This window comes from Ascaphus truei, chromosome 5 (genome assembly GCF_040206685.1).
Source record: "Ascaphus truei isolate aAscTru1 chromosome 5, aAscTru1.hap1, whole genome shotgun sequence".
Classification (NCBI taxonomy): Eukaryota; Metazoa; Chordata; class Amphibia; order Anura; family Ascaphidae; genus Ascaphus; species Ascaphus truei.
This window is the reverse complement of record NC_134487.1, coordinates 180051485-180067532: the sequence shown is the minus strand read 5'-3', so window position 1 is coordinate 180067532 and position 16048 is coordinate 180051485.

The window sequence follows — 16048 nt, the reverse complement described above, 5'->3', positions numbered from 1 at the left end:
CTGAGCAGAGCTCAGAGCAGAGCATGCCAGCAGAGCTGAGATAAATCAGCACGTGGGACCAGAGAGAGCACTCCTGAGGGCTCAGCATCCCCTCTTACCCAGAAGAAGTTGGTGTCTGTGAATACCTGCACGGAAAGATATTTAGGGGTCGCCCTGCAGCATTACAGTATCCTCCCAAACACACACTCTATTTCACCTGTACCTTTGCAAAGTAACGGGCACACACCGTTAACCAGCAAGTTACAATACACAATCTCCAGTGCTGTGCCGGCACTGAGACAGAATAGTGACATTGATGGGACACTAGTGAAATGCTATAAATATATGTATATTGTTGTTTATGGTGTAATAATATGTGTTAAGTGGTATCTTGGGTTCTCACCTCGGAGGGGCCCTAACAGTGAGTGATATACCGTATTACTATAAAACGGAGTTATTTACAACCATGTGTTTTGTTATATTGATTTACCACCGCCAGGTTCACCGCTGGCTGAGAAATCACTGTTACAGTACACACAAGGGAGGTGGACTCAGGTCCGCACCTGGGTAACTGCATATAATAAAGATAATAAAAAGGAGTTAAATAAGGTTAGAGATATGGGGAAGGGCTCTGATTATGGGTTTTAGGGTAAGGGGTTAAGGTTCACCTTTCAGGGTAAAGGTTTTTAGGGTGAAGATTAGCGTTAGCAATAGGGGTTAGGGTTTCAGAGTAAGGGGCTAACAGGTTAGGGTAAGGACTTTTGGGGTAACGGGTAAGGTTAAGGGGTTACTTCACGGCCAGACGGCCGGCGCTGATCAGTGCCAGAAAATGGGATGCGAAAAGTCATCCTAGACAAATTCTAGTCCCTTCTGGAAAATCAAAAAAGAAAAATCCCCAAAATCCCGCAATTATTTAATAGAGTTGGGAGCAGGGTGTCTTTCAAAGCTGAACCATGGTATTTTCAGCTCTGGGGACTCCACGATTCCCGAAATATTTACCAGTCAAGATATCGGCATTATTTCCTGATTTCTCCAGGGAACTGAAATGGACGAAAAAACTTTAGCGTTAACAGCTCTAAATTTAGAGATGGAAAATCTAATGTCTGAAGTCACAGATTATCAAAAGAGATACACTTATTGAGCACACCCTAGGCCAGGAGTGCGCAAAATGGGGGCACAAGATTTTCTGGGTGGGGGGGGCGCGGCAGTTACGGAGGTCCCACGCTCTCTCCCAAGGCATTTAAATTAAATGTAACAAAACAATGGTACCGGGCGCTTCTAATAGTGAATTAATTACAATAATACAGGTGATATAAACGTGATATGTATATGTGAATTACAAGAAAATATATAAATATATATATAGTGAATAAAAAATCCTTCAACAAGTGAAAAAATATATAAAAAGCAGCTCAACACCCTTAAAGGACTGTCCAGGTCCAGAGTTCTTGCGTTTTCTTCCAGGTGGGAGGAGCGCTCAATTCTTGGGATAATATGCAGGGAAAAAAGTGGAAGAAATAATGGTGCAGACCAAATATGTAAAATGTGCAAAAAGTAATCTCAAAATAGGTCTCACTCACAATATATGGATAGGTAACAGACGTGTCAGAGATCCTTCTCTCTCTGACTGGAGCCCTTGTACAATAGATGCCCTCTGGTAATGATGATACTAGATCAGTGTATCTGGTGGGCTAGAAGGGTCCATAAATTCTGAGTGTACCTCCCGAGAGTTAAATAAAGAAAGAGAGCACACAATGGTGTAATATATAGGGTATAATGTGGCACAAAAACACACAGGTAATGCACTCACATTTGTACAATGATATCGGTCGTTGGAGAGAGCCGTAGGTGACTTGTGGAGGGATGTCGCTGGTATAGTCACTTGGAGATTCTTCCGCGTGCGTCACGTCCGGTGACGTCACTTCCTGTGACGCGGTGGTCAGGGCGGAAGACGCTGTCTACCGCTCTGATCTCTCCTGCTCGTTTGCCAGCACCTCCTCCCGTCAATACTCCCCAGACAGTGTCCTCCAACTTGCTACGTCAGATTCTACGTGTTTCGTAGCTGTTGCCACTTCTTCAGGAATCATAGAAGTCAACCCCAGTGGTCTCCCATATATATATAGTGCAAACAAATTAACTATTGGCTACTCTAATGGGCGGGACATTAATAAATAATACAAATGGACATGATATACATAATCGAGTCTGAATGAGTGTATGAATACATAATAACATATGAAATAGACAGTGTTATAAACATATAATAGTATATTACGAAAAAACCCTAATCTACATAAAATATTTATTTAAATATAAAATATAATATAAATCGACGCAATGACGCATGAATTTCAAAGGATATCTAAGAGGAGAATAATGGAGAGAACAGACATTAATACTATGTTCCACCAGAATATAAAATATGTAAAACATATATAACATATAAATAAAACACATATGAATAAAACAGAACATCAAATTAGTATTGCACCAATGTCTATATCGACATTTAAAACTTTTGGAGTAAGGGTTTGCATTTTATGGATCCAGAAGGTCTCCCTCTTTGCTAAATTGTTTAGTCTATTCCCACCCCTCCAATGGGCGGGAACATGCTCTATACCTTTAAAACTAAGAGTTTTAGGATCCGAATTATGATGCATACTAAAATGTTTAGATACATTGTGCGTTAAAATTTTTTTCTTAATATTTAAAAGATGTTCTAAAATCCGTACTTTCAAGGCCCTGGAGGTACGTCCTATGTATTGGAGGCCACAAGGGCACTCCAAAACATAGAGAACGTACTCCGTTTTGCAACTAATATAGTTTTCTATTTTGAATACTTCCCTAGTGACATTTGATTTAAAACTGAATTTTTCTTTATCTTTATGGGTGCATGCCTTGCATGTATAACAACCATAAAAACCTAAAGGTTTACCTAGCCATGGTGAAGTACCTTCAATCTTTTTTTTGAAGGTTGTAGGTGCTAATCTACTGCTGCGGCCGAGTTTATTCGAGCATTTGCCCGTTCTCGGCCGCAGCAGTAACTTGGCGCGCGCCGGAGGGTGCCGGGCGCGCGCCGAAGCAGCGGAGGAGCGCCCTCCGATCGGGGCTTTCTTCCTCCCGCTGCCGGGTCCGCCGGGTCCCCCGGAACCCCCTGCCGCCGTCCCCCACATCGCGGGACACCAGGGCTCCCTCGGGGAGCCCTGGACGCGCGTGCAGGGGGCGCAGGCACCCGATGACGCGTGACCGCGCATCGGTGATGCGCGGCACGCTGAGGGAGTGCGGCTAGCACGCCGGGGCATCCCCCGGCTTGCGGTGCTAGCCGTGCTTCAATAAAACGTGTCGCCAGTGTACTTTTAAGATTCGGAGCCTTCCTAAAAATGACACTTGGTTTCATAGGTATATGATCTCTCAACACAATGTCATTTTGTAAAATGTGCCAGTGTTTAGATATTATTTTCTTAATTTGAGGTGCTTCTCTATTATACTGAGTTAAAAATGCCATATTAAAATTAATTTTTTGACTTGTGTCCATATCTTTATTCCTTGGGCCTAATATATCCTTTCTTTCTACAGTATCTGCTCTCCTAATTGCTTTTTCTATAGCGTGGGGATTGTAATTTCTCTCTTTAAATTTATTTATTAGAACCTCTGATTGTTCATGATAGACTTGTTCTTCAGTGCAGTTTCTCTTTAATCTTCTTAGCTGTCCATATGGAATATTGCGAATCCATTCAGGATTGTAGCAGCTACAGTACTCTCCATTATGAAATTGTTGCTATCTACTTTTTTTTAAAAAGTTTTTGTTTTCAATTTATTACTTTCTATATATATAGCTAAATCTAAAAACTCAAGTTCCTTTCTGCTCCAATGTGTAGTAAATTTAAGGTTTAAAGTATTATTTCCCATATATTCAAAGAAGGCCACAAGTTGATCTAGACTGCCTCGCCATATGAACAGGATATCATCTATGAACCGCTTCCAGGAGACTAAGTTCGCACCAAATTCCTGGTTAGACCAAATATGGTCGTCTTCCCAGGTGCCCATAAATAAATTGGCATAATTGGTGTGAACCTAGTCCCCATTGTTGTTCCACACTTCTGCAAATAGAACGCATCATTGAACCAGAAATAGTTCTTTTCAAGGATGAAAGTCATAGAGTCCATCAGGAATTGTATTTGCTCTTCTTTCATCTCACTATCTTTCCTTAAGACTATTTCAATAGCTTTTAACCCATCACTATGTACTATTGAAGTACAAAGAGATGTTACATCTGCTGTAACCAAAATAAAATCATCGCACCATTCTATGGTTTTAAATTAAATGCTGGGGGACCGTGCGAGGCCTCTATGACACACTTCCCTTCCAGCGAAGCGTTGTCATGGTAACCCGACATCAAATGACGCTGCGGGGTCACGTGATGTCATGTTACCATAGCAATGTGATGGCACATGACACCGTGTGTCATTTGATGCCGGAGCCAAGCAGGGGGAGGGGCGTGAGCCACAGAAGAGAGCAGGCAGGGGTGCGCACGGGGAAAAGTTTGCGCACACCTGCCCTAGGCTTTAATACTTAACATTTAATTAAACATTAAAATAAATGCTCACAATAACATATAAAATAGTGATAACAATAACAGTGACAACAATAGTGAAAAATATTATATTCTTCACTAATGTTATCACCATTATTGTCATCACTATTTTATATGTTATTTGATCTGTGAGTTCAGCATTAGATTTTCCAGCTCTAAATTTAGAACCATATAGTGCACAGGAAGCACCCCTTTGCTGCACCAGTGGAAAGAAGGGCACGATCAAATTACACCCTAAATCAATATTTGGATTACCTTTCATAGCCCTACCTTTTTGTGATTGCCATATAAGTTAATACCTCACTTCACAGGCCATCTATATGCTCTGAACTCTAATTAAAAATGTAGTCAATACAATGTTATCTCTTACTTTATATAAAGAAACTATTTATAATAATAACTATAATACCTCTAAAGGGTGCTGACTCTATAATGGAAAAATGCATAATCAAGACACAAAAATGGAACCACTCACTGCCTCACTACCCAGTATTATAAAAGAAAAGGTCACACTCCTATAGGAAATATATGAAAAACGTATATATACTGTAGGTGTGTAGTCTAATATTCTTAATAAAATATATTTCATTTATTTAATCAAAGTTAAAATACACAATTTTAAAATTGATCACACTGTGCTAATACAAAAATAAATTATATTCTTTACAGAGCTAATGTGTGGCCATCTCTTTATTTTAACTTAATCTTAGCGTCTCATATTTTAATACTGTGCAGACTGTGCAGACTAATATATCAATGCATTCCTGGGTAGCAAGGTATATCGTAGCATGTCAATGTAGTCCTGGGTAGTAGGATATACTGTATCATAAGGGAGTATGAGATAAATTCTTATAACAATGAAATCATTGGATATAGTCCCATATAATCTGCTGTTTTACCAAAACAATAGAGATGAGGGCCTATTGCGTGCTCAGATATGAATATATGGGGCAATAAACCACATAGTTTGACAAAGCAGCAGGTTGCAAAATAAAATTTCTAATTTTTCCTTATTCTGTAATGCAAGTTACCTCCATTTTATTGTGTCTATTAAAATGTGATATTCCGTGTGGTTACCTGGTTAACCCAGGTGAGTGTTAGGACCTGCTTCGGTCATGCCTTGTAAGTGGCAGCAGGCCACCCGCGATGCCTGCTGATATCCAGGGCACCAAGGCATCACGCTCCACGCGGTCTATATCCTTGGAGATGTCAGCATGTTTCATTGGAGTTGTGGGCATCAGAATCAACCAATTACATTACCTACGGTGTAGAACCTCAGGGCTGCTCTTTACAGCTGATGTGCTGGGTATAGTTCAATGCGTTTTGCAAGGTGATCCTTACTTCCTCAGTAGAAATGTGCATAGACCCCTCCTCCTCATGGGGGAGTTTAAAAAGCTATAATTAACCCTTGCTGGTGTGGAAATAATCTAATGACATATGTCTCCCAAGTGTGGAGTGGTTGCCACCAACGGCAAAGATCATCTCTTCAAAAATTACAAAACAAGGCGCTGCGGATTGTGTCCGACGCACCACTTCCTACAAGAATAGCAGACCTTCACAGGGAGCTGGGCATCGAGATGTTGGATGAACATCTAAGGAAGCTCAACAAGAAATTCTACAAGGAACTGGACCAGAATTCAAATCCGCTGATCAAGAAGCTTGCTGCGATCTCTGCAAACCCATTTGACCGCTACCCACGACCCATCACAGCACTGACCCTGTGAAACCAACTCAACTGTGGCAAGTAACACAGATCAAGAAGCTTTCTAAAGTGTGCGACAATACACTCAACAAGAGAACTTGGAGTAATGAGGCTCAAGCCTCGGTATCCAATATCACCACTGACAGATTTAATCTGTCAATCAGAACAGAACAGGAAATAATCCACAGGAGATATAAAAAAGCAGAGATTATAACAATTATATGTATGACATAAGAAATAAGATGTGTTTTTCATAAGTGTAGAGTACACATGTAGTAAGCTTAAAAAGACTCAATAGGGGTCGCAGAAAACAGTCACAGTATATTAAGCCAACATTTTAGTAAGCATGTATCAGTGCTGTTGGGAGAGAGGGAGAGACAGACTTTGGAGTTCGAAGGTAGTTGAGTTGTGGTGGAGGGAGGAGTAGCAGAGTGGTGTAGTGAGGAGTTGTGGATATTGGGAGATGAAGTGTGGAGAAGGTGAGGAGGGCTGCAGCTACTCAGGTGAGTGGAGAGGTAGATGAGCCCAGGAGGGGCTTAGGTGAGGAATGGGCTAATTGGTATGAGTCAGAAGGGACAGGGAAGAGGAGTGGTCAGGCAGAGCGGGAGAGCACACAGCCTGACACAGTAGACTCAGACATTGAGCCTCTTGCTGAACCTTTGAACGTAGGCATATTGCTGGTGCACACAATGACGTGCTCATGGAGAGAGGCATTAACTGCTCATTAGACGCGGACGGCAGAAAAAAACTTCATATGCTGCATATGAGTGGACATGTTCAGAAGACCGTGCCTTAAGAGTTTCCCACTGCACGATTTGCAAACTTCAAAAAGCATTCTGACCTTTAAGAGAAAGGTCAAGGAGAAGATGGCACTGTCCCACAGAACTTCTGCTGGTACTGGAGGTGGTCCTGACAAAATTGTTACCATGACCCCAATGGAGGAGAGGATACAGTCTATCTTGTCCCCATATGCCATACATGGTTTAGAAGGGAATCTGGATATTGAACCAAGTGAGTCCAAAGAGGAGGCAGGTTAGTATTATGACATTGGCAGTACATTATTTAGAATGTATAATTTTACACACATCAATTAAATAGCTAGCCAGTGATAAAAGCACCATGGGGATGTACGTTCAGTAAGGCGGCATCAAAACTATCTCACGTGATAGAATAATTGCCAATATGCTACAAAACAATACTGTATATGTTTTCACACACAGAGAAGTTGCCGTCTGAGTAGCATAAATTATCTTGGTTATGCTTATAGAATAAAACACTTTAAATTATAATTGAAAGTCAGCAAACTTAAAATCTACACAACATTGGCTGACAGTGCCAGGGATATTTTAGTATAATTGAAAAAATGTTAATGTGACATTTATTGTCCCATAGGCCAAAAACAATGTCCTTATTCTTTATTTAAAAGTCTTACCTGTACATAGGGCCATCACACAGAGCTCCCTCAATCATCCACCAGGGCATATAATGGAACCAGAAGAGATTGTTATTTTGAATCTCACAGAGGTGCCAGCAGCAACCAGTGACACACCTGAAGTACCTGTACTCTGCACGGATCCACAGCATGCACCTTTGCTGACAGCTGCTGGAGCTGTTGCAGCAGCTGCTCCCTTGCTGTTTAGGGAAAGTGAGGGTTGTCATCAACTGGAGCAGTCACAGCAGAATGCTCAATAACACCATCGGAAGATTGATTCTTGAAAATTGCAGGCATCAAAGAGAAAGCATGACAATGGCTTGCAATATAGGCAATGCTATAAACAGCCAGACCCATCAGATGGTATGCGTACTCCAGAAGGCAGCTGCGGGCAAGTTCTGTGTTAACTATGTTTGTTATGTCAGTTAGTTGGGTGTCTGCTTCATCAACAGATACCAGTTCACCAGCAGCCTGCAATGTGTGGGATAAGAAGGCAAAGCGAAGGGGAAAAAGTACTACCCCCAGTGCCTAAACAAAAATCCAGGTGCACTTAAATTCTGTGTCTAAAAGTTTTATTTTTGTTATTGACATATGATAGATTAATACAACTGAGAAGTTTCCATTTCTTGTTTGCAATTTTTTGTATTTGTGTTATGTATATGTATTAGCAAAAAAAGAAGGACCCTGGGCGCAAAAGGAGAGACAAGAACGAAGAAAAGCAAATATGTAGTAAGGATGACATGTATTAGACTCACAAAAGTGGTATAAAGGTCAGCATGTACTGTAGTACAAAGATCTTTGTTGATTTCTTCTTGTTTTCCCTCACTGGAACTGCACAGTTTCATACAGCCTCAGATCGTGAGGAGGAAGGGGTGATACTTAGATTGTAAGCTCTTCAGAACAGGGACTCCTTTTCCTAAATGTTCCTTCTGAAGTGAAACTTCTTTGCCAGCACCTACATGTGCAAATATTTCGCTGGAGCAAATTATATTCATGGTGTTGGAAGTAAAAAGGGAAGTGATGTCACTGTGGGCAAAAGAGGCCGTGCGCCAGCTCGGTGTGCATGTGCAGCGCCCACCGGCTCAGCGTGCATGTGCAGCGCCCACCGGCTCAGCGTGCATGTGCAGCGCCCACCAGCTCAGCGTGCATGTGCAGCGCCCACCAGCTCAGCGTGCATGTGCAGCGCCCACCAGCTCAGCGTGCATGTGCAGCGCCCACCAGCTCAGCGTGCATGTGCAGCGCCCACCAGCTCAGCGTGCATGTGCAGCGCCCACCAGCTCAGCGTGCATGTGCAGCGCCCACCAGCTCAGCGTGCATGTGCAGCGCCCACCAGCTCAGCGTGCATGTGCAGCGCCCACCAGCTCAGCGTGCATGTGCAGCGCCCACCAGCTCAGCGTGCATGTGCAGCGCCCACCAGCTCAGCGTGCATGTGCAGCGCCCACCAGCTCAGCGTGCATGTGCAGCGCCCACCAGCTCAGCGTGCATGTGCAGCGCCCACCAGCTCAGCGTGCATGTGCAGCGCCCACCAGCTCAGCGTGCATGTGCAGCGCCCACCGGCTCAGCGTGCATGTGCAGCGCCCACCGGCTCAGCGTGCATGTGCAGCGCCCACCGGCTCAGCGTACATGTGCAGCGCCCACCGGCTCAGCGTGCATGTGCAGCGCCCACCGGCTCAGCGTGCATGTGCAGCGCCCACCGGCTCAGCGTACATGTGCAGCGCCCACCGGCTCGGTGTGCATGTGCAGCGCCCACTGCCTCAGTGTGCATGTGCAAAGCCTGCCGGCTGGGGAGCTTGTGAGCAGCAGCAACCCCAACAGAGACCACGAAGACCACATAGACACACACAGACACAGGCAAAGACACATGCACAAACACACAGACAGAGACACACAGACAGACACACACACACACACACTAGGAATTCACAGTTACTATAAATATAGAAGTGCAAATAGCTAAAACAGGGGGGGTGCCGAGCACCCGTGATCTAAGGCTGCGTCCAGGCTGGGAGCGAGTGCACTCTCGCTGGAGCACCCTGCCGTGAGAGCAGAACAATGTGTTTGATTGCACTCACTCTCAGCCTGGATGAGCCCTAAGGCTATGGCCCCAGTGAGTGCGTTGCACGCACGACGGAGCGCCTGGCGGCACTTGCGCCCTCCACCTGAGCGATCTGAACGACTTCAGAGCAGTCCAAAAGACCACTGCTCTTGAAAGAACAAGACAAGAGGGAAAAGTAGGGCACAGATATAAATATGGAGAGGGATCCAATTGATGCAAAACAGAATTTATTCCGAAGACAATAGCATAGAGGAAAAGCCCCGTACGCGTTTCGTACCGCAGTACTTTATCAAGGATAAATAAGAATAAATTCTACTTTTGCATCAATTGGATCCCTCTCCATATTTTTGGCTGTGCCCTACTTTTCACCCTCTTCTGGATCTTCATCTCAGCAGCTGCACGTCTCCTCCAGTACTAGGAAGTGGAAGATTGTGAGTACATATTATTCATTATTGTGGACACTCCCAATGAAACAGAGAGTTGGGGATTCAATTCACTTATCCCCTGTTTTCAGGGAATATATGTCTTAAAGCATCCATGGATATACTCACCTTTACTGCAGTAATTTTGGCTTTACCCACTTTTCTATCACCTGGATTTGTTGAATTGAGAATTCTTTGAGATTGAGAATTACTTATTCTCTTCATTACTATATACAGCCTCTAAACAGACCAAGAGAGATCTGGCTCTGTTTATGTATAGACATCCGACCCTAGATATTAGGGAGATATAGAAATATATTATGTCTTGGATGTGGTAAACTTCAACTACCTATTATTATTATTTATGTCGTTCTATGTGTAACACACCTCCCCCCCCCCCTATCACAGATAGGGACCATGTGGGGAAATCTACATGTATTACCATGTGTGGTGCATTACCTGTCAGGCTCACAGGAGGCCTGATCCTCCGCTGATGGGAACCTGGGGTGTATCCTGCAAAGTACTTACAGAAACAGCGCCTCCACCTGTGCAGGATTCTAAGTGTAGAATAACCCTTGGCACAGGACCTCATACAAAGTAACCACATACACTAGAGTATATATATAAACAGTTTACTGTATATGCAGAACAGTACAATAACATTAGCAACGGTGTCACTCTGTAACTCTAATAGTACAACTGCCTGGTCGCCTCACAGGGCCTTCACTCCACACCTTATTCTCCCCTAACACTGTGTACCCAGAGTCCCAATAGTCCCCCACCCACCCCAGTGTGAGACAGCTCTGCTCACTAGGTGAGGTGTACTGGTTGGTGCATGTGTAGGAATGATGGTACCTGCCGGGTGTGTCCACACCCGGGTGCGCAGATGCTTGGCTTGGAATCCCTTGCTCCAAACGGATGATCCTACGTTGTGATCCGCCTCTGCGATGGGTGGCTACCGCAAGGAGTGACCCACCTTAGGACAGTCTCTGCCTCTGCAACCACAGAGGATGATCCACCTCCAACAACAGTGGCCAGGATATTCACTCTTCCTGGCTGGACCTCACTTAAGCTGCTCTACAGGACCCTGTCCCTATCCTAGGGGCGTCCCTGTAGCAGCCACACGCTGAGGGTGAGTTGGGGCCTAGCAGGGCCTAAGGGGAGATCTCTGGCCTAGTGCAGGGGATACTTGCCTCCCTGCACATACACACCCTCCCCTCTCTGTGTCCCAGCTCCAACTAACTTCCTCACTCCAGCGCGCAACAATGTATCCCCTTTGCAGCAGGAGAATCTGTAAGCCCTATTGGCTGTAATGCAGCAGGTGATATGGGTGAAAGGACAGTCCCCAGAGGCTTCTGGGTAATGTAGTTCCTTTAGAGCCTCTACTATATTGGTGCAGTGTGCACTATCTTTACTGCGCATGCGCGATACTGTAATGGCCGTTGCCGCTTTCAACTGCGCATGCGCAAACTCGGGAAGCCCTGCACTGCTGCAATGACCGCCGCAGGTCCTCCGGTACTCACTACGCATGTGCAACCTCGCGCCAACCCTAACATGGCCGACGGCACTCCTGGCATTGTACTGCGCATGCGCGACTACACTGCCCATGCACGAACACATCAGACATGGTGGTGCCCTGCCGCAGGCACCGCCGGGAGCCACCGGCGATGCACTCGCCCCCACTGCAAGCAAGGTAAGGCAGGAAGAGACACATGCAAACTCCGGTCTCCTCATTCAGCTCCTCTCACCCGCGCTTGGAGTCCTCCATCCGTTTCAACACATCACTGCCTCCCCAGCCAATCCGGACAGTATAGGGTTAATACGGTGGCCTCAGAATCAAAAAGTCATCATGACCCCAGACGAAGTCTTTGGACGAAACATGTTGGGCTTTTTGACTCTCTGAGACCACCGTATTAACCCTATACAATCTGGATTGGCTGGGAAGGCTGTGACGTGTTGAAACGGACAGAGAACTCCAAGCGCAGGTGAGAGGCGCTGACGGAGGAGACCGGAGTTTGCATGTGTCTCTATATGCCCAGCAGCTGATTTGGGAGCAGTCATTTTGAGAGAAGGGTTGATGTGCGCCCAAAGTCACTTCTTACTTATACACCAGCGAGGAGAGTGTGAGTTTGTTTCCTTCCCCCATGTGTTGTTTGTCATCATGAGTAAATGTTAATTCACTAAACCCTCTGTATTTGTGTTCTTTCTTCATATGAGGTTAACCAGGAGTCCAAGCACCTGAGGAGTTCCACATATGGAGTTACAGTATTATGTGTTTTCAGTGCTATATATCACTGGGTTTATTTGCACATTGTACTGTTTATATTTGGTCACTTTGCGCCACGAGCACTTTTTGGTTCAGGTCTCTGAGCCGGACCTTTACCCGGCCATCCACATCACGTATGCGGTAGACAGGGAGATCCTGACCTTTTCCTTGGTCCACCACATGGTGAATAGAGCACTCCATTTTGTGCATGAAGGAGGCAATAATTACCAGAGCGGTCACAACACAGTCCTGGCTCGCTCCAGCAGTCGCTACAGCATTGAAGTCTTCTGGGGACATCACGAGATCTGGGTGCAGAGCCAGGTCTGGATACGGATGTGCGTGGGGATCCTTCACGTAGATGTAAGTGCCTAGCAGGGCCTCTTCACTGGATACCTCCATCGCATCCTGCAAGGAGTAAAGGGTTAGTGCCTCACTGCACCGCTGGCTGCTGACGGTTGTCAGGTCACCCGGAACACTATCAGGTACCACCTCCGCTGCACTGGGCACCGCGATGGGGCTGAAGTTTCTCTCCACTTGGCGGATAGCCTGTGGACACTGATCCACATGTACCGCCTGGTAGCAATCTTCTAGGGGGGACACCTCCGCCAGGACGCGATGCTAAGGCGAGCCAATTGCCCTGGTGGCCATGCTTAAGGAGCTATCATGCTCCGCGGTCACCTGGGGACTCACACCCGACACCCCTGGGGCAGTCCACTCACCCTTGTTGTTGTTAGGTACTGGTCCCAGGCCTGGGACCGATGGTACCATCGAATAAAGCTGGACCGGCCATAGTAGGGCACACGGGCCCACAGCAGGGTCTGCAGTAGATGAGGCAATCGGCTCTTTGTCCTCAGCTTCACTTGAGTGGTCCGCTGGCTGGCGCATCACCACGGATCGTTGACTACTGTCATCAGTAAAAGAGGATGGGGGCAGGGACACCTCCGCAGGGGAACAGTGTCGGGCACCTCGCATTTACCGTTGCTAATGGCAGTGAGCGGTCCTGTTCCTGCGCCACTAGTGGTAGCGATCCCCAGGGGCTGCACAACACGACACAGTACAGCCAATAGGGCTGCTAGGATCTCCTGAGGGGAGATTGGAACTTTGGGTGTGCTTGAAGTTTGAGCTGACAGTTAGGACAGTGGCAGTTGGAGCTGGAACAAGGAAGGAGTAAGTTATATGTGCAGATGTCAGTGGCATCTGCACTAGGCCATATACCCCCTATTATGCCCCAGCTAGGCCCCGACTCCCACATAGTTTGTGGCTGTGATAGGGACTTGCCCCTCAGATAGGGACCCTGCCCTGCTTGGCAATATTAGTGTTAGGGACACAGGGAGATGCCGCACAGTGGCTGCGGCCTGTGGTCCAGGACCCAGATCGCCCTACATTAATAAGGACGTTGTTTACGGTGTTACAATCCACGAAGGACCCACCCAACGTAGAGGTGGAGGCTTCGCAGTATCAGCATCGAATCCGTGGATCCCAACATCGTGACATCAGCACGCCCGGGTGTGGCATCACCCGGCAGGTACCCAAAGCATGAGTGCACCAACTCAAACACTATAGTGGGGCAGCGCTGTCACACACACCTTGTGTGGGGGAGTGGAGCATTGGAGGGTATGGCCGTTCATGGCCTGGTTGGTGATATATATATCCTAGGTTATTTATGTTCAGTAAAACTGTTATCTTTCATAAGTGTGTGTTTTATTGTATGCATATCCTGTAGCGGGGTTATTCTCCATCATAGAATCCTGTACAGGTGGAGGCGCTACCGACCGAACATCGACTCAGCTATACCCCAGGTCACGTGACCCGGGAATTTAAATCCTGCAAGGGGATACCGGCACCCCATGAAGTAGGGGGTCCCCGAGGTTGAAACCAATACGGTTCAGCTCAGGAGACCCCCTGCTCATCTACACTAGTGTCAAAACATACATATCAATAAACAATAATTAATTACAATAGCGGATATCCACTATGGTAACGAAGCTGCTTTAATATCATTTTTATTATACTATAGGCCGGCGGTGGCCCTCTGGTGGTCCCGCAGGTGTCTGGGGGTCCCCGCTTGCCTGTGGTACCAATTCTGTGAGTGCAAGAGTTATTTACTTATGCTGATTAATGTATTTTAAATGGGCAAATGCACTATTATCTATATCTGGATAATAGTAATTGTGACCATTATTGTACTGTATGTGATAGGGGGCGTTGGGGAAGGTTCTGTATTTATTTAAAAGTATTGTTTATTTTTTGGGGGGCACACCATTGGTACCGCAGGCCCGCGGGGACCCCGGGACACCTGCGGGGATCAGCAGGGGACACCCGCCGGCCTGTTGTATGGATGGTGTGCCTGTAAAAAGGTAAACAAAGATTTTTTTCTAAGTCTAGCTTCTTTTGCGCCTGCTTTTTGCTGGCTCGTTTTTCCGGCGGGTTTTTAAATCACGTTTCACTTAGCGCTGTTTAGAAAATCCCGCGGACCGGCAGAAATCGGCGCGTTTGCCTTTTTGTGCCTGATCGGACGCGTTTTGCTTGCAGGCCAGAAAAACTGCTTTTCAAGGCCAAGAAAGCGCTGTTATCTCTGCTTAGTGAATTGCACAGCAGGCTGTATCGGCCTTAAAAGCCACTTTGTTCTTTTAAAACGACTTATCACTGCTTAGTGCATAGCCCCTATATATTTTTTCTTTATTCTGGGTGATCCTGCTCCTTTTGGAGTTTGTAAAGAGCTATATGAATAAAGACATACATACATACCTACCGAGATACCCAGTGACGCAGATCAATGCGGAAGACTACATAATCGCAGGCGTTTAGTCAGCTACTGAAATACGCAAGGATCTTTGGCATCACAACCCCCCCCCCCCCACGCATCGGTTTACTGCTAAGATTTAAAGATCTGATGCTTGTGAGATAATTACAGTAGATTCCTGTTGTTTATTCAAGAAGACTTTGCTCTATTATTTACTTCTCTTCATATTTTCCGTATCCCCTCGCGACCTGAGGCTCTATGCAACTCTGCAGTTCCATTGAGGGAAAATAAGAAGAAATCAACAAAGACCTTTGTACTACATGCTGACCTTTATTCCACTTTTGTGAGTGCAATACATTTAATCCTTTGACATCAAGCCTTGATTTCAGAACATACTACAATACACCATAGTTGTTTTTCTTTTTTCTTGTCTCTCCTTTTGTGCCCAAAGTCCTTCTTTTTACCAATATTTATCAGAAAATCTGTATGTGGGGTCCCTTGCGCTAAAGTGGCTGCGGGGATAGGGGAGTAGTAATTCTTTTTTTACTTATTTTTCTGATTCACTGTAATCTGATAACTTCTGTTACTATACTGTACACATGGGTGGCATTACACATTTTTATATTTTCAGGGTATTTCTTTGGATTCTCTACTCTGCTCTTCCTTTTTCACCCTTTTCATGCGTTTTTTCTGTCTTTATATATGATGTATATTTATACTTATAAATAATGACACAATTTGTTATTTAACGTTTTTAAACCTGTAATTGGGCCAGCTCCTGTTGGTGGAGTCTCCGGATTGTCTTCAAGGAGTATGCTCCCTCAATGATTTCATTTATTAACCCCCCATTTTTA